At 38.9% G+C, this 17,586-nt stretch overlaps 1 protein-coding gene across 3 annotated transcripts in view; it reads left to right on the forward strand.

Moving 5' to 3' along the window:
• LOC128744567 (C2 domain-containing protein 5) overlaps nt 1-17,586 on the forward strand; it is a 255,968-nt gene that overhangs the window by 25,243 nt on the left and 213,139 nt on the right. The window lies entirely within an intron of this gene.

Genomic DNA, 17,586 nt, shown 5'->3' on the forward strand with positions numbered 1-17,586 from the left:
ACCTGCCGATTTATAAGGTTGAAAGGATCTCACTGCGTTTTCCAGCCTAGCCCTAGTGAAAGCCATCCCTGCGACTCTGGTTGCGATCTCTTTTGTCCTCTCAGATCCCGAAGAGTTTCTTTGAGAACATCCTATCAGTCCGAGCTGGCAGCGGCATAAACTGAGGAAGATCCCGGAAAGTGAGTCCCCATTAGCAAGTCTAGTACTTCAGCCGGAGATTTTGTGAACGAACCGTCATCTTTTTTGAGAGTACCGAGTCCGTTCGAATGATCCTTAGCAAGAGTTTTGTTAAGTCTTAGCACAATTGGAGTACTTTAAATGCTTTCACAATTGTGTAACCAAGATTTCCTTTTTGATCTTCTTAGTTCTTTGCTATATTCGGTTAGAGCTCTCCTATATTGAGTCCAGTCCGAAGTAATCGTTGGTCTATTGAACAGTTTTTGCGCCATTTTGCGAAGCAGTTCGAGCCTTCTGTTCCACCAGGGAACATTCCTGGTTGAAGTAACCCTTTGAAGTGGACAATTACTGTTATAAATAAAGACTATCGTTTGGTTTGAAACCGTTGAGGCCGACTCAAGTTGTTGAACCAAGTCGAAGTTCGAAAATAATGTGCCTGTGATCAGACAGCGAAGCTTCGTCCGACACGTGCCAGTTTTGTATTTTCTCCGAAATTACTGGACTGCACAGGGTCAGGTCCAAGACTTCCTGCCTGAATTTATGAATGTTGGTTTATTGCCTCTATTAGCAATATCCATATTGTTTGACGAGAGAAATTGTAAAAGGCATTCACCTCGATTGTTGATGTTAGTGCTTCCCCACAGAGTGTGATGAGCGTTGGCATCACAGCCGATGATAAAGTCTTTGTTGACTTCTCTGCAGTATTTTACAAACGCCGCAACTTCTTGAGCGGGAGCCCCAGGACAATCACCAGGAAAGTAGGCCGATGCTATGATAATATCGGATTTGCCCCTGACGGTTGGTACCTCAACTCTGATTGCAACGATGTCTCGTTTGATGAACTCTGTAATGGGAAAACAATTAATATTTGCATTAACCAAGACAGCTTTTTTTTGGGTATGAAATGGGGAAGGCAAATGAGGAGCGTCCAATATAGCTCTAGCCATGCCAAGCCCCTACCTAGCGCCTACACGTGGCCATACCTGGTAATGCTCTATTGAGTAGCCAAGCTAGCAGGTGCGATGCTGGGTGGTTCCCGGCTGCCTGGTCTCAAAACCGCAGTTTTGGGCAGACGACGGACCCACACGGCCTAGCTGATAGGTAAGCCTAATAAGTTATTTTAATTATTTTTTTCGTTTTAGCTTATGAAGCATTTCCTGCTATATACTAAAAACTTTGGCCAAAACGAGTTTTAATACTGCACATGGATACCAGAATGAAAAATTAAATGAACTATTAGAAGCTTTGAGGTTCCATACAAAGCACGCTATTCCATACGAAGGACTGCTGGTGAGATTGTTCTAATTTTACCCATATATGCCACATTTCATCTTAATATCATATTATTAACAGTATTATTATTGATATCATAAATGTGGAAGACTGGATGATGGAGTGGATTGCCAACCTGAATCCTTAAGGTCTGAAGCAAATATGGCACTTCTCAATTTAAAACAAACAAATCATCACGTGGGTTAAAGTTGGTAAAGTCCTTCCAGCGAAATAAGAATTTTAAGTTTGAAATTAACTGAAACCTCCTATGGTGAAAACGTGGTTCAATACTTTCAAGAGAAATGTATGTTCATAATTAATTTTTCTTTATTAAAAACAACACAAAAGACAGCTTTTTCAATAATTTTCGAAGATTTTCTCAGTGATTTAATAAAGCAACGATGTGTTTCAATGTTATTTGCTTTGACAACACTGTTCTGAGTCGGATCGTTTGTACTGCTATATGTTTACCTCTTTTGTTCTCCCACCATCCTTATGAACAGCGAGTGAGACGTCAAACTACAGGTACCCGGACTTGTACGAGCAGTTAAAGAACTTAGGTTTAACCTGCTTGTTACGTTGCTGCTTTATGGCTATTAGTAGAGCATCGTGTATCGATTCTAGTTGTGCCGTACTCAGTTCAGTGCTGGGATAGTCCTCAGAGAGGATCCCAACTCTGATCTGAACTGGGGCCTCCCTGTAGGAGACACCAGTAGTGGAGTACGTGGGAAGCTTGGGGGCTTCTCCCGATTGTGTTAACCCTTGCTCCTGTGTCTCCTTCGCAGGAAGCCCACAGGCAAGCAAACCCTTTAACTTCTTTTTCTGAGCTTTACTCAGGTTTCGCTTCCACGGAATGTCATTCTCAGCTGGACCTTCAACTTTAGGTCCAGTTCTGATTATGACGGTTATTCCGTCACTTTCGTCGTCCGTCGACTCACAACGAGTCGGCGTGTTGAGTATAGACGAGGAACAAGACGGAACCTCTGCTAACGCATCGTTCAATTCCTGATCCTACCCTATGCTCATATCCTCCTCCTTCGTTTCCGGCAGAAAGAGGTTGCCGGAGCCCTGTGTTTTATTTATATTAAGACTCTCCATGTGAATCCCACGAGTCGCTCGGTAAAAGATGGTCCATTGCATCAGTGACCGGCTTAATGCAGCAAGGGCAAAAATACTGTGGAGGGTGCCCTGGTACTCCACAGGCTCCGTTAGTGGCTGAGTATTTCTATAACCCCCTCCACCACCCCCTAAGCACGGATCGCATGTCACCTTGGATTAGGGGTTTATCCATTTAGATCAGTGATGGCTAAACTGCCGCCCGCGTCTCTCAAATATGGTCCTTGCAGCCTTCGGTCTGATTTGGTGGACTGAAACTATAGGGTAAATTTATTAACCCTCTAACGGGTAAGACCTGTAGACGTCTGTAGACGGCCTTCGCTTTTGGAGCTCCAGAACCACATTCGTGATTTTTCTTGAATTGGCAATATGAGAAACATGTTCAGAACAGATTTTCTGACATTTTGATACTAATATCACATCATTCTGACCATGCGTTCAAAAGTTATCATCTTTCAAAAACAAGAATTCCGAAAAATTCCGAAAAAAATTATGGGGCGAATATTCCTTTTTTCCGTTTGAAGAAAAAGGACATCAAGAATAAAATGTTCGATCTCAAATTTTTCCTATGAGTAATTTACATGCTTTTTTTCAATTTTGTGATATATTTGAACTGAAAAAATATTTGAGTAGTGCGTTAGGCATGAAAAACTAAAAAGAGAAATTGGACTATTTCATACCTAGCGGTCCTCCAGATAAATATTTTCCCATGAAAATCAACACTCGAGCTTCTTTTGAGTGTACTTTCATGATAAAGTAATCATTTGCTCGATCGCATCGTTTTTTCGATGTTGCCCGTTAGAGGGTTAATGTCAGAAGTCAATCTGGCCCGCGGATCTAATGAAGAAGTCTGATTTAACCCGCAATTTAAATTTAAATTAAAACATACATACAATTTAAAACATACGTCATTGAAATTTTCCGACATCGTAAAACTCGTTAAGTAATTGAGGATTTTTTGGTGCATATCCGTAAAGGGGATTACCAATGAGAAGCATTTGAATTTTTTTATTACGTAGGAGGGCGACAAGGGTACCCGGGTACCCATGATTTGCTATGTTTATAACTTTGGTTATCTTGAACCGATTTGGATGAAACCAGTGGCATTTGATTCGTACATTTATCTAGTTTTGATTAGACAAAGCATTTGGCCATCAAATGACATGTAGTTCCCGGGAATCGGTAATTCCGGAGCAACGTTCGGTAAAACGTGGGAAGTCGCTTGTTTTGAAAGAATATCAGCTTTCAGCAAAGCTATTGGCTTTGAACTTGACATTGTGGACCCTTTTTTCATCTTATTATATAAATTGGTGACTTTAGATCGCATTGGCCATTCCAGAATTGGGTTCCTGTAGGGTTACAGATGGCCAGTTGGGTGCCTAATTCAATATTAGGATTGGTTTAGCGGATCTTTTAGATATTTTGAACTGATATGGCCAGTTTAGTACTGATTAATAATTTCGGAACTGGTTCTAAATGTATAACGGATGGTTCTACGTTTTGAACTGTTCTGATCATGCTAAGCATTATCTTGAATTCTGCGGTATGGTCTGTGACCCCGTAGAAACCGTTTTCGAAATAACCAATTAAAATACATCGAAATGTAAAAAATATCACCTCCCGAACTAATTCCAAGAACTTTGATACCCATATTGCTAGGTTTTACCTTCAATCCTAGACTGGCCACCCATGACCCCACAGGAGCCTACTCCGGAATGGCCAACCTGATTCATCTCATTATATGAAATAGTTCATTGTATGAATTTTTAGAGTTTTTATATCCGCATGACTGATTTTCCTGCAATACAAACAGTTCCCTACCTCACACCTCTGTCGGATTTCCGAATTTTCGGGCCGCGTAAATCTTTTAAAGGCCAAATAGCCCTTGCTGGCATACAAAAAAAAATTCATAAACAAAAAAAAAATAGTTGCGTATTTTTCCGTAAAATTTAAATTTCCTGATTTTGTCGGATGATATGAGCATCCAAGAGATTTTTTTAACAAAATTTCAAGAAAATTCCATGTGATTTGTTATTTTTCTCCGCCGCGAGTAAAGTTTTTACGGATTTTTTTTATCGAATTGCCGACTTGCTTATAATTTTATTAATCCTAACATTTATTTGTATGGTACTTGATTTATGAACTACTAACCAGAACCCTGACAACGTGACCTTCTATTGCAAATCGTCACTAATGTGAAGCGAAGGCAAGAGAGAATCAGGTTCATTAATTTGTTTCGACGATGTTGAACCTTGTTACGAACGTCTAAAATCAAAATAAATTGATGAGTAATGAATGAATGACTGAAAAATTAAAGTTTTTGGTGTCTTTTTCTAATTTTTTTCTGTCACAAAATTGACTCCCTTCTCCTCCCATAAACTGTGAACGTCATTATTGAATGATCCCTAGCCATGGATAACAGCTATTAAGGAGACCCCGAGAGTGGCTAACGTTATTGTGTTAGAGCGACACACACTGTACATCTCATGTGTTCGTTAAAAACCTAAACGTTTATTTGAATGTTGCATTAGTATTGGTAATATATGTCAAATGGCAGAGCTTGCAAACATAAACACAGTTTATCCGCAGCCAACCGCATCGACTACGAACATCCCGAAATATGGTTTATTTTCTTTATCAAGACATTCCGATTCATCAAGATTTGCAGCAGCAATCCTATTGATCCTATGCATTCAATAGGATGGCTAATTAATCCGTTTGCGTTGAAGGCGAGTTTTTGATTGCTGATCAGCTGTTAGTTTGTTTACATTCTCTAAGCTTATCGATACGGCAAAAGCAGAAAGCTCTTTAAAAGCTCATTGATGTTGCGAAACCGTGGTGCTGTTTTTTCGGAAAGCGCTAGTGCAACGAAATATGTGCGCAACCAAATATCTATTAACCAATTCCAGATTATACATTTTTGAACACATAATGATCTATATGATCCGTTGAATTTATTTTCCATTAGTAATTACGTTTTGCTGAGCGTTTGTTGATATATACCGGGTCGATAAATGGAATGACAAGATTTAGGAAATTCTAACAGCACTGGGAGCACTGATTACGTGCTCTGCCAATACGTATGCATTCTTAAGGCACAAAACAATGCATGCATCGAACGGTAGACATTTATTCAGCCATTTTTGAGCCTTTTTCGGTTTCCCCTTAAAACCATCCTCCTTTGGGGGCTTTGGAGCCTCTGTTCTGATTCTCAGTATTTCCAGGTTCATCAAACATGCTTCTACCGAGATCCGTCATTTGCAGGCGGAGAGTTTACACTCAGCCTTCGCATGAATGCCCCCTTCTCTGTCCGCATACGACCCTAGTTTCCACCGGTTGTCCGATTTCCACTAGGGAACGTATCCTGGATGGTACCACGAGGAGGTAGAGATAGGAGTTGCTGAATAAGAGGCTGTGGAACGTCGTGGAAGTTTTGGAGCACATTATTCAAGCATTTACCATCCAAAAAAGAAAAAACAATTGCATATCATAAAAATATAGACAATTTACTACAAAACTGTATTTAAGCATGTGCTAAAATGTGAAATTTTATTTTCGGCAATTTTGGCCGCTTCTTTATATGTAGCACTCCTTATGTGCGTTGGCTTGATCGAGTTATTTTTTTTTTGAAACAGGTTAAAGTTAACATGAAAATACAAGATTTTGATAAAAAAAATATTTTTTGAAATGGTTCCTCTACGGCCGGACACTAACCTGTCCGCTATGACTGGACAGTAGAGTGGTCAGCAAAATATACTTATTTAGCCTAGAACTACTCTGCCCATGAATGCATAATCTGTTACCGGTTGGATTCTAACCAGATCTTTATAGACTTTTCGCCCACAATATTAGTCACTATGCAATGAATTCACTCTTCACTTACCGGACTTACCGGAAGCTCTCATTTTCTCCACCTGAAATTAAACTTTCTCAACTAGCCTTAGAAAACAAACTAAATACGTTTAATACATATATTGTTAAGCATTTTCATGATACAATGCTTGCACGTGCACCTTTTCCGTTGGGGCCACCGATGAACACGCCTTCCGCTGCTGCCGCCGTATCACCGCAATCGCCTCCTGCTCACACCGTCTCAGCACTGCACCGTCACTCGAAGTTCTCCAACCGCATGCATCCCTTAACTCGAAGGGGCGTCACACGTTGGCCACTGTTTCACTCCAAAACTATCTATCGTCCGTTTGTTATTCGAACAGGTCTATCGACTCCCTCCGTCCAACTTCACTGGGAACCACGTGGTCGATGAACGTCACTAGCCTTTGTCACAACTACGGACCACTGGACCACTATACAGCAACACAGACTCAAAGCGGGTTTTTTTAAGCGTTTCTTTCACGTCATACTAGCCCTTGAAAGTTTCGGTTTTCCAAGGTTATATTGTCTATGCAGGATTCACGGCTGCCGTGCCGGAACACGCGTTCAATGGCTTCTTAATACTCTATTGTATAAACTATGCAGACATTGCCATTCACTATTGAACATGAGACGTAGTTCTTCCTGTCAAAAACACTAAGTCGCCCCAACACATTGCGAAACATAATTCTCGAGGTTTGCGTGTAATGTTGAAAACCACATTTTTATAGTTATACTCTTAGACGACTTTTTGGCGTCCACACAATATACGTGTACTATCCTCGATGGTTGACAACGAACTCTCCCGATTGAACGGGATCTTACTATTTTTGAGGGTGATTTTTAGTGCGGATTCGAGATCCAACTCTCTTCGGGGGTGCTTTTTTAGTACAGGCTCGGGTACGAATTCGGTGGAGCTTCTGGATCTACTCATTAGGGTGAGTGGTCTGCTGCATTCACCGCCTTCGACGCCTCGCCGCCTTAACCTAGAGTGTGTACCCTGGAATGAGAGCTTTTGCTGTGGCCACAAGTGTGACTACGATCATTTGGCTTCTTTCGAAGCTGATCGTTTTGAGTACGCGCAATCGTTGGACTTCGCCTCTTTTCTGTTTTTTTGTTGTGTTAAACTCTCATTCCAATCTAAACACTCATCATCTCGGCACATCTATCCCCCCAGCCCCTTGGCGTCCTGAAGCCTTGTACCTATGGGACGAAGTGTTAGTAAAGTCGCGTCAAACACGTTAGTGGACTATGCGACTGTCTTATCCTCTACTTTCCCGTAACAGTATCAAGTCGACGTAACGACTAGCACCATGATTGTTGAGAAAACGCATTTTTATCGTGAAAAACGTTTAAAGCCATATAATCTTTGTTATAAACTTTTTCAATCGATTAATCTGTCAATTTAGTAGAGCTTATTAATCAAAACAGGACTGATGGGGTTTTATGATTCGTTTCTCATTTATTGTGTTTAAAAAATGCGAACGCCAGTTTATGTGAATAAACAGACTGTTTTTTGAACGATTATTCCCATAACTTGGCGTAAAGCTACAAAAACAAATAGGTTACTATGCTGATTGATTATGCAGGGAATCACGTCAACCATTAGCATTACGTGAAACCAATAGCAGAGTAACTCAATTTTCCTAAATTTCTCGAATATTTTCGAACAAACATATGTTGTTTGAGTATTGGGCATGTGAATAACAAAGTTAAATGGGGGGCTCTGTAGCCGCAAGGTTACCGAGTCTGCTTTGACAAGCGAATGGTCATGAGTTCGAATTTTAGTAGAATCAGGCCATTCGATGTCAAAGTGACTTTAGCATGGGTTTATTCTCAGGCCCCTCATCGCCCTTCCTTCATGCTGAGTTCTATATTATCTCGATATGGCCTATTGACAGTGCAAAAATGAGACCCTTATAGTAAAAATGCACTGGTTTGCTACGCCAGGGATGACTATAATTGGGGACTGTGCGCTGTCATGTGGAACGAGGTGGGTAAAGTAGAGTAAAGCATTGAAAGAAGGGTACCCAATTACACACAAGCACGCATAAAAAAAAAAAAATTCAATAAGCATATCGCTCACTCAATAGCGACTATAGCCAAAATAAATGCAGTGCGGGTTATACAACAAACACCCGGGCGATATCACAATAGATCTAACCATACTGGTCGCAGTGATGAGTCCATACAGGAAAAAAAAACAAAGTTAAATGCGTAGGACCGAAAAGTACATTTTGGTCATTTTGGTTTTTACGTCAACTATGCATCCATGGGCAGTAACTGTATCTTTGATTCTTATGTGAAATAAAATTAAATAAGCAATGCAAAAGGTAGAAAAATCCAGAAAAAAATGCGGTAAACTGTCAATTTGATGTCAATCTATCAACGAGGCTTTTAAATGGAGTTACCGCATACATTTTCGCATGCTTTTCGCATTACCAGCACTCTCAACAAACATTTTATGTGAATAGAACTTTATTCAATTTTTATGCAGCAAACCTGCAAAGACAGGGCTCACAAGATGTGTGCTGAAATTTTAAATTGTTATGGGATCTGATCTTTTTCTTCCACTGTTGCAGGTTTTAATAGATTAAATTATCATGTCTAGTGATGTCCGGAAATCGCTCGATTAATCGAGTAATCGATTAAAGCATGGGATAATCGAATAATTTGTAATCGAATACTACCGACACGAGTAATTCATTAATCGAATAGGTCAAAGGGGATAAAAAAATGCGAATAATCCCCATTAATCGTTCATAATCGTACGATTAATCGAATTATTAAACGAAATACTCGAATATATATAATCGTATACTACTACTGTCTTACCTGACTCACAACGAATATACGTGTTATTGAAATAAAATGTATACTATACCATTTTATTCGTTTATAGCGTGTATGCATTTTATTCAGTTTATATGCATTTCAAGAAGTTTTTTGAAAGTTATGTTTTTATTAGTATTAGCATTAGCATTAGCATATGAGATTGCACACATCGTAGATGGCTATGTAATCGCATTATATACCTGGCTAAGCCCGAACAACCGCAGGGGAAGTGGGTAGGAATGTTAGTGATAGCATCTACTTTTGAAAGTGCAGGGAACCCATACTACTTCCATAGATGTTACAGGAAAACAGAGGGTATCGTGTTAGTAGGGCAAGGTAAACAATAAGGATCATGAGGATGCAATAATAAAGCATGCATACAGTAGAGATTTGTATAACGCGGATTTGTAGAACGCGGATTTCTATAGCGCGGGTTCCATGATATTTCTATAACGCGGTTTTCCGCGTATAACAAATACACGTAGCATATGGATATTGAGTTAATTGGGGCTAAACTCGAATTTTGAGCGATTTTGAACAGATACGACCGTGGTGTCTTTTGTAGGGCACATAACAGTTGACTCTCTAAGTGATATACGGAAACCACAAAGTTACGGGTTGGCCTGCTGGTGGGTCCGGAATATCCGTTGAAATTCTCGTATTGGTAAAGTTGGTTAAAATTGGTGAAATATTTTTGAAGTAACTAAAGTCGGGTAATTGATACGAATTAAAAAAAAAGTAATAAATAAACGACCTTAGAAAGCCATAAGGTCCTCCGGAAAATTCAGAACATATCGTCAATATTTTGAGTGTAATTTGACTACACTAGAAGTATATTTCGACTATTTGTGATTCAATTTGACCATTGGATGGTTTACCGGGAGAAAATCCAAAGCTTACCTGAAATTGGTAACTGGAAATGAAAAAGGTTTTTAATTTGTAACAGATCAAAATGAAATGGAATATCAGCAATCCTCAACTAAATAGGCCGCTCACGACTCGACGTGGCCGCCAAAACGTTCCCTGGAAAATTAGGCTTTGCCGTCAAAGTGGACAATAAGTGAAAATTCATGTTGAAGTCCGCGTTACAATTTGAAAAAGGTTTGATATAAACCATTTCGGATTTAGAAACAGAAATGATGCGAATACTGCAAATGTTCGCTGGCAAATAAACGAGGTTATATCGCAAGTTTGTTGAAATTACCAATTTTGCTAGTGTAATTTGATAGATGTGGTATAGTAAACTGACATACATTACTGACATACAGGTAACATTTACTATACTTATAAATCTAATGGCAAATATATTAACCTTTGTATAAGCTCTTCACTAGGTATTGTGCTCTTCTGGGAGAATTTTAACAGAAATCTAACCATCGTAGTTAGCCATGGCCATTCCGAAATCCGCGTTGACGGTATCTAATATTTTTATGGTTTTTGCCTGAGAAAAAGTGAGAGAGAAGTGTTATTGCTTTTGTCCTGGACAATTCAGAATGGGGCTTCTTGTAAGAGCGAACAGGCTACGAAAACTTTGTTGCTTCGTCAACGCGATAAGCAGTTCGATGCCCTTGATCATCAAATTTAATCATTTAATATCGGATCTTTTGATGCATTTCATAATGGCCAGGTTGAGTCATAAACCGCTGAATTTATATTCCTATTTCACATTGTTCAATTCGAGGTTGAATGAACATAATTCCGAACTCAGAGAACAATTTTCGCTCGTTGACCACTTTTACGGATGTTCCGTATTTGTCGGAGAATCGTATGTTGGCTTCTTAATAGCACGGATTGTTCACTTTACTTATTTTACGCCAAATAATAAGCCATAGGGACTTTAAAAAGAATTTGGAAGCTATGAGAAGACTTCACAGAAATGAAAATTTACCGGATGTTCCGGAAGCTCTGGAAGACCAAGGGGCGATTTTTTCTGTCTCACCAAGCATCTGTAAGATGGAAAAATATATACTTGACATCTTTCCCAAAGGAACCATGGTCGTGTTGATTCAAAATTTCGTAAAATTCAGGTATAGCCCCAATTAACTCAATTTCCATATGCTACGTGTACTTGTATAACGCGCTTCTTATAACGCGGTCCCAATTACCCGCGTTATACAAATATCGACTGTATATAGTATTTAATGAGTATAAATGGGCAAAAATAGAACAATCTCACCAACAATCCATCAAGTGAAATATAATTGCGTCATTTGAATTTCCATCAGTTCATCCAATATCCAATAATTTAATTCAATAATTTTTCGTTCTGATATCCATGTGCATTATTTAAACTTGTTAAGACCAAAGTTTTCATTGTACAGTAGGAGATACTTGATGAGCTAAAACGAAACAAATAGTTAACATAACATATTAAACTTACCTGCTACTAAGTCCTTGTGGTTCAGCCGTCTACCCAAAATCTCAGTTTTGAGATCAGGCACCTGGAAACCACGCGGCATCGTACCTCCTTAACTACTCAATAGAGTATTACCGGGTATGGCCGCATGGAGGCGCTAGTTAGAAGCTTGGGCTGGCGAAAGCTATGTTGGTCGCTTTCTCGTTTACCCTCCCCATTTCATACCCTTTTAAAAGTTATGTTTTGCCTTTCTACTATATAAATATATAGTATAAAGGTATAGAAATCATTTGGAAAACCGGAAATGGAAAGAAGGTCCTGCGGGCCGAATGTCATATACCATTCGACTTAGTTTCGAAAACTGAGCATTTTCTCTGTCTGTGTGTGTGTGTGTGTGTGTGTGTGTGTGTGTGTGTGTGTGTGTGTGTGTGTGTGTGTGTGTGTGTGTGTGTGTGTGTGTGTGTGTGTGTGTGTGTGTGTGTGTGTGTGTGTGTGTGTGTGTGTGTGTGTGTGTGTGTGTGTGTGTGTGTGTGTGTGTGTGTGTGTGTGTGTGTGTGTGTGTGTGTGTGTGTGTGTGTGTGTGTGTGTGTGTGTGTGTGTGTGTGTGTGTGTGTGTGTGTGTGTGTGTGTGTGTGTGTGTGTGTGTGTGTGTGTTTGTGTGTGTGTGTGTGTGTGTGTGTGTGTGTGTGTGTGTGTGTGTGTGTGTGTGTGTGTGCGTGTGTGTGTGTGTGCGTGTGTGTGTGTGTGCGTGTGTGTGTGTGTGCGTGTGTGTGTGTGTGCGTGTGTGTGCGTGTGTGTGTGCGTGTGTGTGTGTGCGTGTGTGTGTGTGCGTGTGTGTGTGTGCGTGTGTGTGTGTGCGTGTGTATGTGTGTGTGTGCGTGTGTATGTGTGTGTGTGTGTGTATGTAACGCTTTCAATCTCACTCACTTTTCTCGGAGATGGCAGGACCGATTTTAATGTTCTTAGTGTCAAATGAAAGGTCTAGGTGTCCCATAGGTTGCTATAGAATTTCATACTGATCGGACTTTTAGTTCAAAAGTTATGTATAAAAATACGAAAAATATGGGACTTCATTATCTCACAGGTCCCTTAACCGATTTGAACAAAAGTGATTGCATATGAAAGAGGAGTCTTGCAAACCCTTAACTTCCAAATTTCATGACGATTGGACTTGTAGTTTGAAAGTTACATAAAGAAATGTGAAAAAATAGTATTTAAAACATATTTTTGAAACATATAAACATTAATTCAATGAAAAACATCACACATTTTATTATTAATTGAAAATTACTGCTGAGATCTATCAAACGAAACCGAGTTATTTAAAATCGGACGGTTCATTCAAAAGTTATTCAAACTTTAACACATGAACACCGTATATTAAACCGTTAAAACGTGTGAAATCAAAACATATCAATCAAATGTTGATTGTATTCAATGTGTGTGATGTATGTATGTATGTATGTATGTATGTATGTATGTATGTATGTATGTATGTATGTATGTATGTATGTATGTATGTATGTATGTATGTATGTATGTATGTACGTGTGTATGTGATGACAATTTGCAATTTTTAAATTTGCATTGAAATTCAAGAAAAGTGAGAAACATATCAATTGTCTGAAGTTTTTGAAGCCTCTTAGTGGAATACAAACTCTGAAATTAAAGAAAAGAAAAAACTTTTACCGACTAAATTCCACTATTTAATATTCATTCGCGACAGATACGTATACGCTTTGAAATAAGACACTGATGAAGCCTGCACGTCGTAGGCGAACTACGTATCTGTTGCAAATAAATATTAAATAGTGGGATTCAATCGAAAAGTTTTTTCTTTCTTTGATTTCAGATTTCAATTGTCATTTTCTTCACTTGCAGTTACTCACAATTGAACAAGAAAAGCAAAAAGCGAAAAAAAGCAGTTAATTTAAGCATGTAGGTAAAGTGGTGTATAGGATTAAAGTGTGTTGATTTTACCAAATAAATTTATACAAATTTCAAACAAATTTTGCGCATCAATAGATGCTCTTTTCAATCATTAGATATTAGAGCTTAGAAATGTTATATGAAAAATAGGAAGTAAACGGTGCACGGTAGTAATTTTGTAAGATTTGTTGTCGTTAGTGGCCTTTTAAAGGACAGTTGTCTTATGCCATGTATCATGTTTTCATCATGTTTTAATAAATCCAAAATGACAAGCGCTGGAAATCATGTCGATCATATTTTTCATTCTCAAGCATGTTTATGGTGCAGCTTTTGCACTATTTTTCGACCTCATCTTGTTTTCCTAACCCTCTAACATTGTAAAAACGATGCGATCAAGCTAATGACTATCTTTTCATGAAACTACATTCAAAAGAAGCTCAAGTTTTGATTTTTATGCAAAAACAATTATCTGAAGGAGCACCAGCTAAGAAATTTCTCTTTTTTATATCTAATGCTCTATTCAGTTATTTTTTCTAATTCAGATATGTTGCAAAATTGAAGCCAAGCAAGCTAATAGTAAAATTTTCAGGTTCATCATTTTGTTGTAGATATCCTTTTTCTTCAAAAGCGAAGTATAATAATAATTTTTCTGAACTCTTGTTTTTCAAAGATGCTAAATTTTGAACGCATGGTATTAATATCAAAATATCAAAACATCTGCTATGAACACATATTTCATATTGTTAATTCAAAACAAAACAGTCTAAGTCAGTTAAATACTGATGAAGGTCACACATCGAGACCGAAATACGTATTTATCAATAAAACACAGTAGTAGAATTAAAGGATATAAATAACTTTTTGTTTTACTTATTTTTTATGAATTCAAAACAAGTTTCGTATGTGGCTCTGAAGCCCGAAAGTTAAGGCCGTCTGTAGACCCGCTAGAGGGTTAATTTCTAATTTTCTATATATATTCATTCAAGTCTGCAAAAATTATCTTTTGTGTTAACATTATAAATCACGTAAATATTATAAAACTAAACAAGGTGTTCATCAAGTAACATAAATGACGCTTACAAGTATTTACGCACCGAAGGAAAGAAAATATAATTATTCTACGCAATACGTTGTGAATTTTACTGGCAAATAAGGATTTTGAGGTATACGGAAAGGATATTTAAGAAAATAGTCAAGTTAATTATCGATGTTTCTGAGAAATTAAATAATGATTATTGTGTCAGTAGAAAGGCTAGGTCACGCCGCTGGGTGGATTAATTCGGGTTTTATTATTGCTTTCTGTAAAAAGTTGCACGAATAACACTCTAGTTTAACGAAGAAAGTATTGCATACTACTGTCACTTTAACAAATAACATCTTTCTGATTTCCACGTAAATGTACGCATACTAATGCAAACTACGTGAAAATCACGTAAATAGTACCAGAAAAGTTGGATGGAAAATATTCACATAACTTTTCCCGTAATTTCGACGTGAAAATTATTTTGAGAGAATACTGAGCTAATCGATTAGTGCATACAACGCTAACCGATCTCTAGAGGACCCGGCAAACTTCGTACTGTAATTATTGTTTACTTATATGCTATACATTATTCCTATGGCTAAGTGGGTATGAAATGGGGAAGGCAATAAAGATGAGTCCAACATAGCTCTAGTCATCCCAAGTTCCTACCTAGCGCCACCACGCGGCCATACCCGGTAATGCTCTATTGAGTAAACAAACTAGGAGGTGCGCTGCTGCGTGGTTATCGGCTGCCTGATTTCAAAAGTTGCGATTTTGGGCAGACGGCAGTCCCACGCGATAAGCTTAATATGTTATTCTAATGATGTGTTTTATTTTACTTTGGCTGTGAAAATGAAAGTGAAAACTTTGGCCGTGATAAGTTTAAATAATGCACATGGATATCAGAAGGAAAATTCATTCATTTCATTCGACGGATTATTGGTAATATTGTTCTATTTTTGCCCATATATACTCCATTTCATTTTTTACTCTTATATATTCATATCGTATATTACTGGGTACATTAACACCTATGAAGATTGCGTGAGTTTTTGCGCATCCTCTTAAAGTAGGTGTTCAACTAACGTACCCATTTATACAATCGAAAGGACATGGCCAGGTGTATGGTGTTCTTATGGGTACACCATATCAGCCACCCATGTGTGTACGGTTGTCTATGCTGTGCTATGCTATGCTACATTATTCCTATGGCTAAGTCGTAGTTTAATTTGATCTCTTGACATAGTGGTGTCAATTATTTCGCAATTTTGATTGTGGAACCCCAGAGGTGACTTGAAATGGGTCAGAAAGGGCACTTTGAAAGCGAACAATTTGTTTGCGTTCCGTTAAATATGACTGAAGCCATTTCAAGAGTTTCGGTTCTATTCCAATTTTTGCTAATTTAAAGATTTGTAATTCAGAGTAAAAGTTACAAATTCCAGAAGATTTGAGGCAGTAGAGCGGCCTTTAAAGAAGTCGTGTTGCTGACTTGTAATTCTGTGTTTTACTTGCTGAATTTTTTTTTTTCATTTACAACTGATTCAAATAGTTTAAGAATACAAGAGATAATGGCAATTCCACGGTAGTTCCGGATGTCTGATTTTGTTCCTGATTTGAAGATAGGGACTAAATACGCAGATTTCCATATTTCCGGGAATTTTCCATTTTTCAGAGACATGTTAAATAGGTATTGTAACGGTGTAGTAAGTTCTTCGGCCAGGTCTTTGAGAAATATGGGAATCGAATCACTAATCATGTAATAAGGGACAGCTTTCGATTTAAGCTAATTTGTACACAAAATATATCTAATTTCAATTTTAACCTTGCTGAGCAAATTTTGTTGCTTTGTATCTTTTTGCTTGTTATATTGTTTTACTACACATTAAAGGGAAAATAGATGTTATAAAACCGGAATTTTATACCGGAATGAGTTTTATATGAAAAACCGTAAGTGTCCGAGCATAGAGGACTTCCCCCTATTTATCCTATGGAACTTGTCTACTAGTTTGGTATAAAACGATCCACACGTTACGGAATTATGGTGGAACATGTAAACATGCATACCTTGACTTTTATATAGGCAGATTAGAATGGAAAGAATCGCTTGCTGACGGATTTACAATAAATTATACCAAGCTTCTTCTTCTTCAGCAGCATAGAGCCGGGGTGGCTCGTGCTGTTTCAAGCACTCGTCTCCATTCAACTCGGTCTTGGGCCACTCGTCGCCAATTTCCTAGTCGTCTCAGAAGTCGCAAATCGCTTTCGACCTGGTCGAGCCATCGTGCACGTTGGGCCCCCCTGTTCCTGGTGCCGGTGGGGTTGTTGAAGAGGACCGTTTTCGTCGCACTGTCGTCCGGCATCCTTACGACGTGTCCGGCCCACCGTAGCCTGCTAACTTTCGCTAGATGTACGATGGGAGTCTCCCCAAGCAGTGCCTGTAGCTCGTGATTCATACGCCTCCGCCACTCTCCGCTTTCAGTTTGTACTCCGCCAAATATCGTCCGCAGCACTTTCCGCTCAAACACGGCAAGGGCGCGTATGTCCTCCGTAAGCAGCGTCACGGCTTCAAGTCCATAAAGAACTACCGGTCTAATAATGGTTTTGTACATTGTTAGCTTCGTGCGGCGGCGTATGCTTCCTGATCGTAGCGTTTTACGAAGGGCAAAGTAGGCCCGATTTCCCGCTTGGATGCGCCGCTGGATCTCCTTACTAGTGTTGTTGTCCGCGGTCACCAGCGATCCCAAATACACGAACTCTTCTACCACTTCTAGTTCGTCGCCGTCAACGGTTACCGTCCGTGGGAGGCGCGCATTTGTTTCCTTTGAGCCTCTTCCTTTCATGTATTTGGTCTTCGACGCATTTATTTTTAGCCCAATTCTCCTAGACTCCGCTTTCAGTCTGGCGTAGATTGCCTCCGCCGTCGCAAAGTTCCTGGCTATGATATCGAAGTCATCTGCAAAGCCTAGAAGTTGGCTACTCTTGGTAAAAATCGTGCCTCTCGTTTCAA

This window comes from Sabethes cyaneus, chromosome 3, assembly GCF_943734655.1.
Source record: "Sabethes cyaneus chromosome 3, idSabCyanKW18_F2, whole genome shotgun sequence".
NCBI classification, from domain to species: Eukaryota; Metazoa; Arthropoda; class Insecta; order Diptera; family Culicidae; genus Sabethes; species Sabethes cyaneus.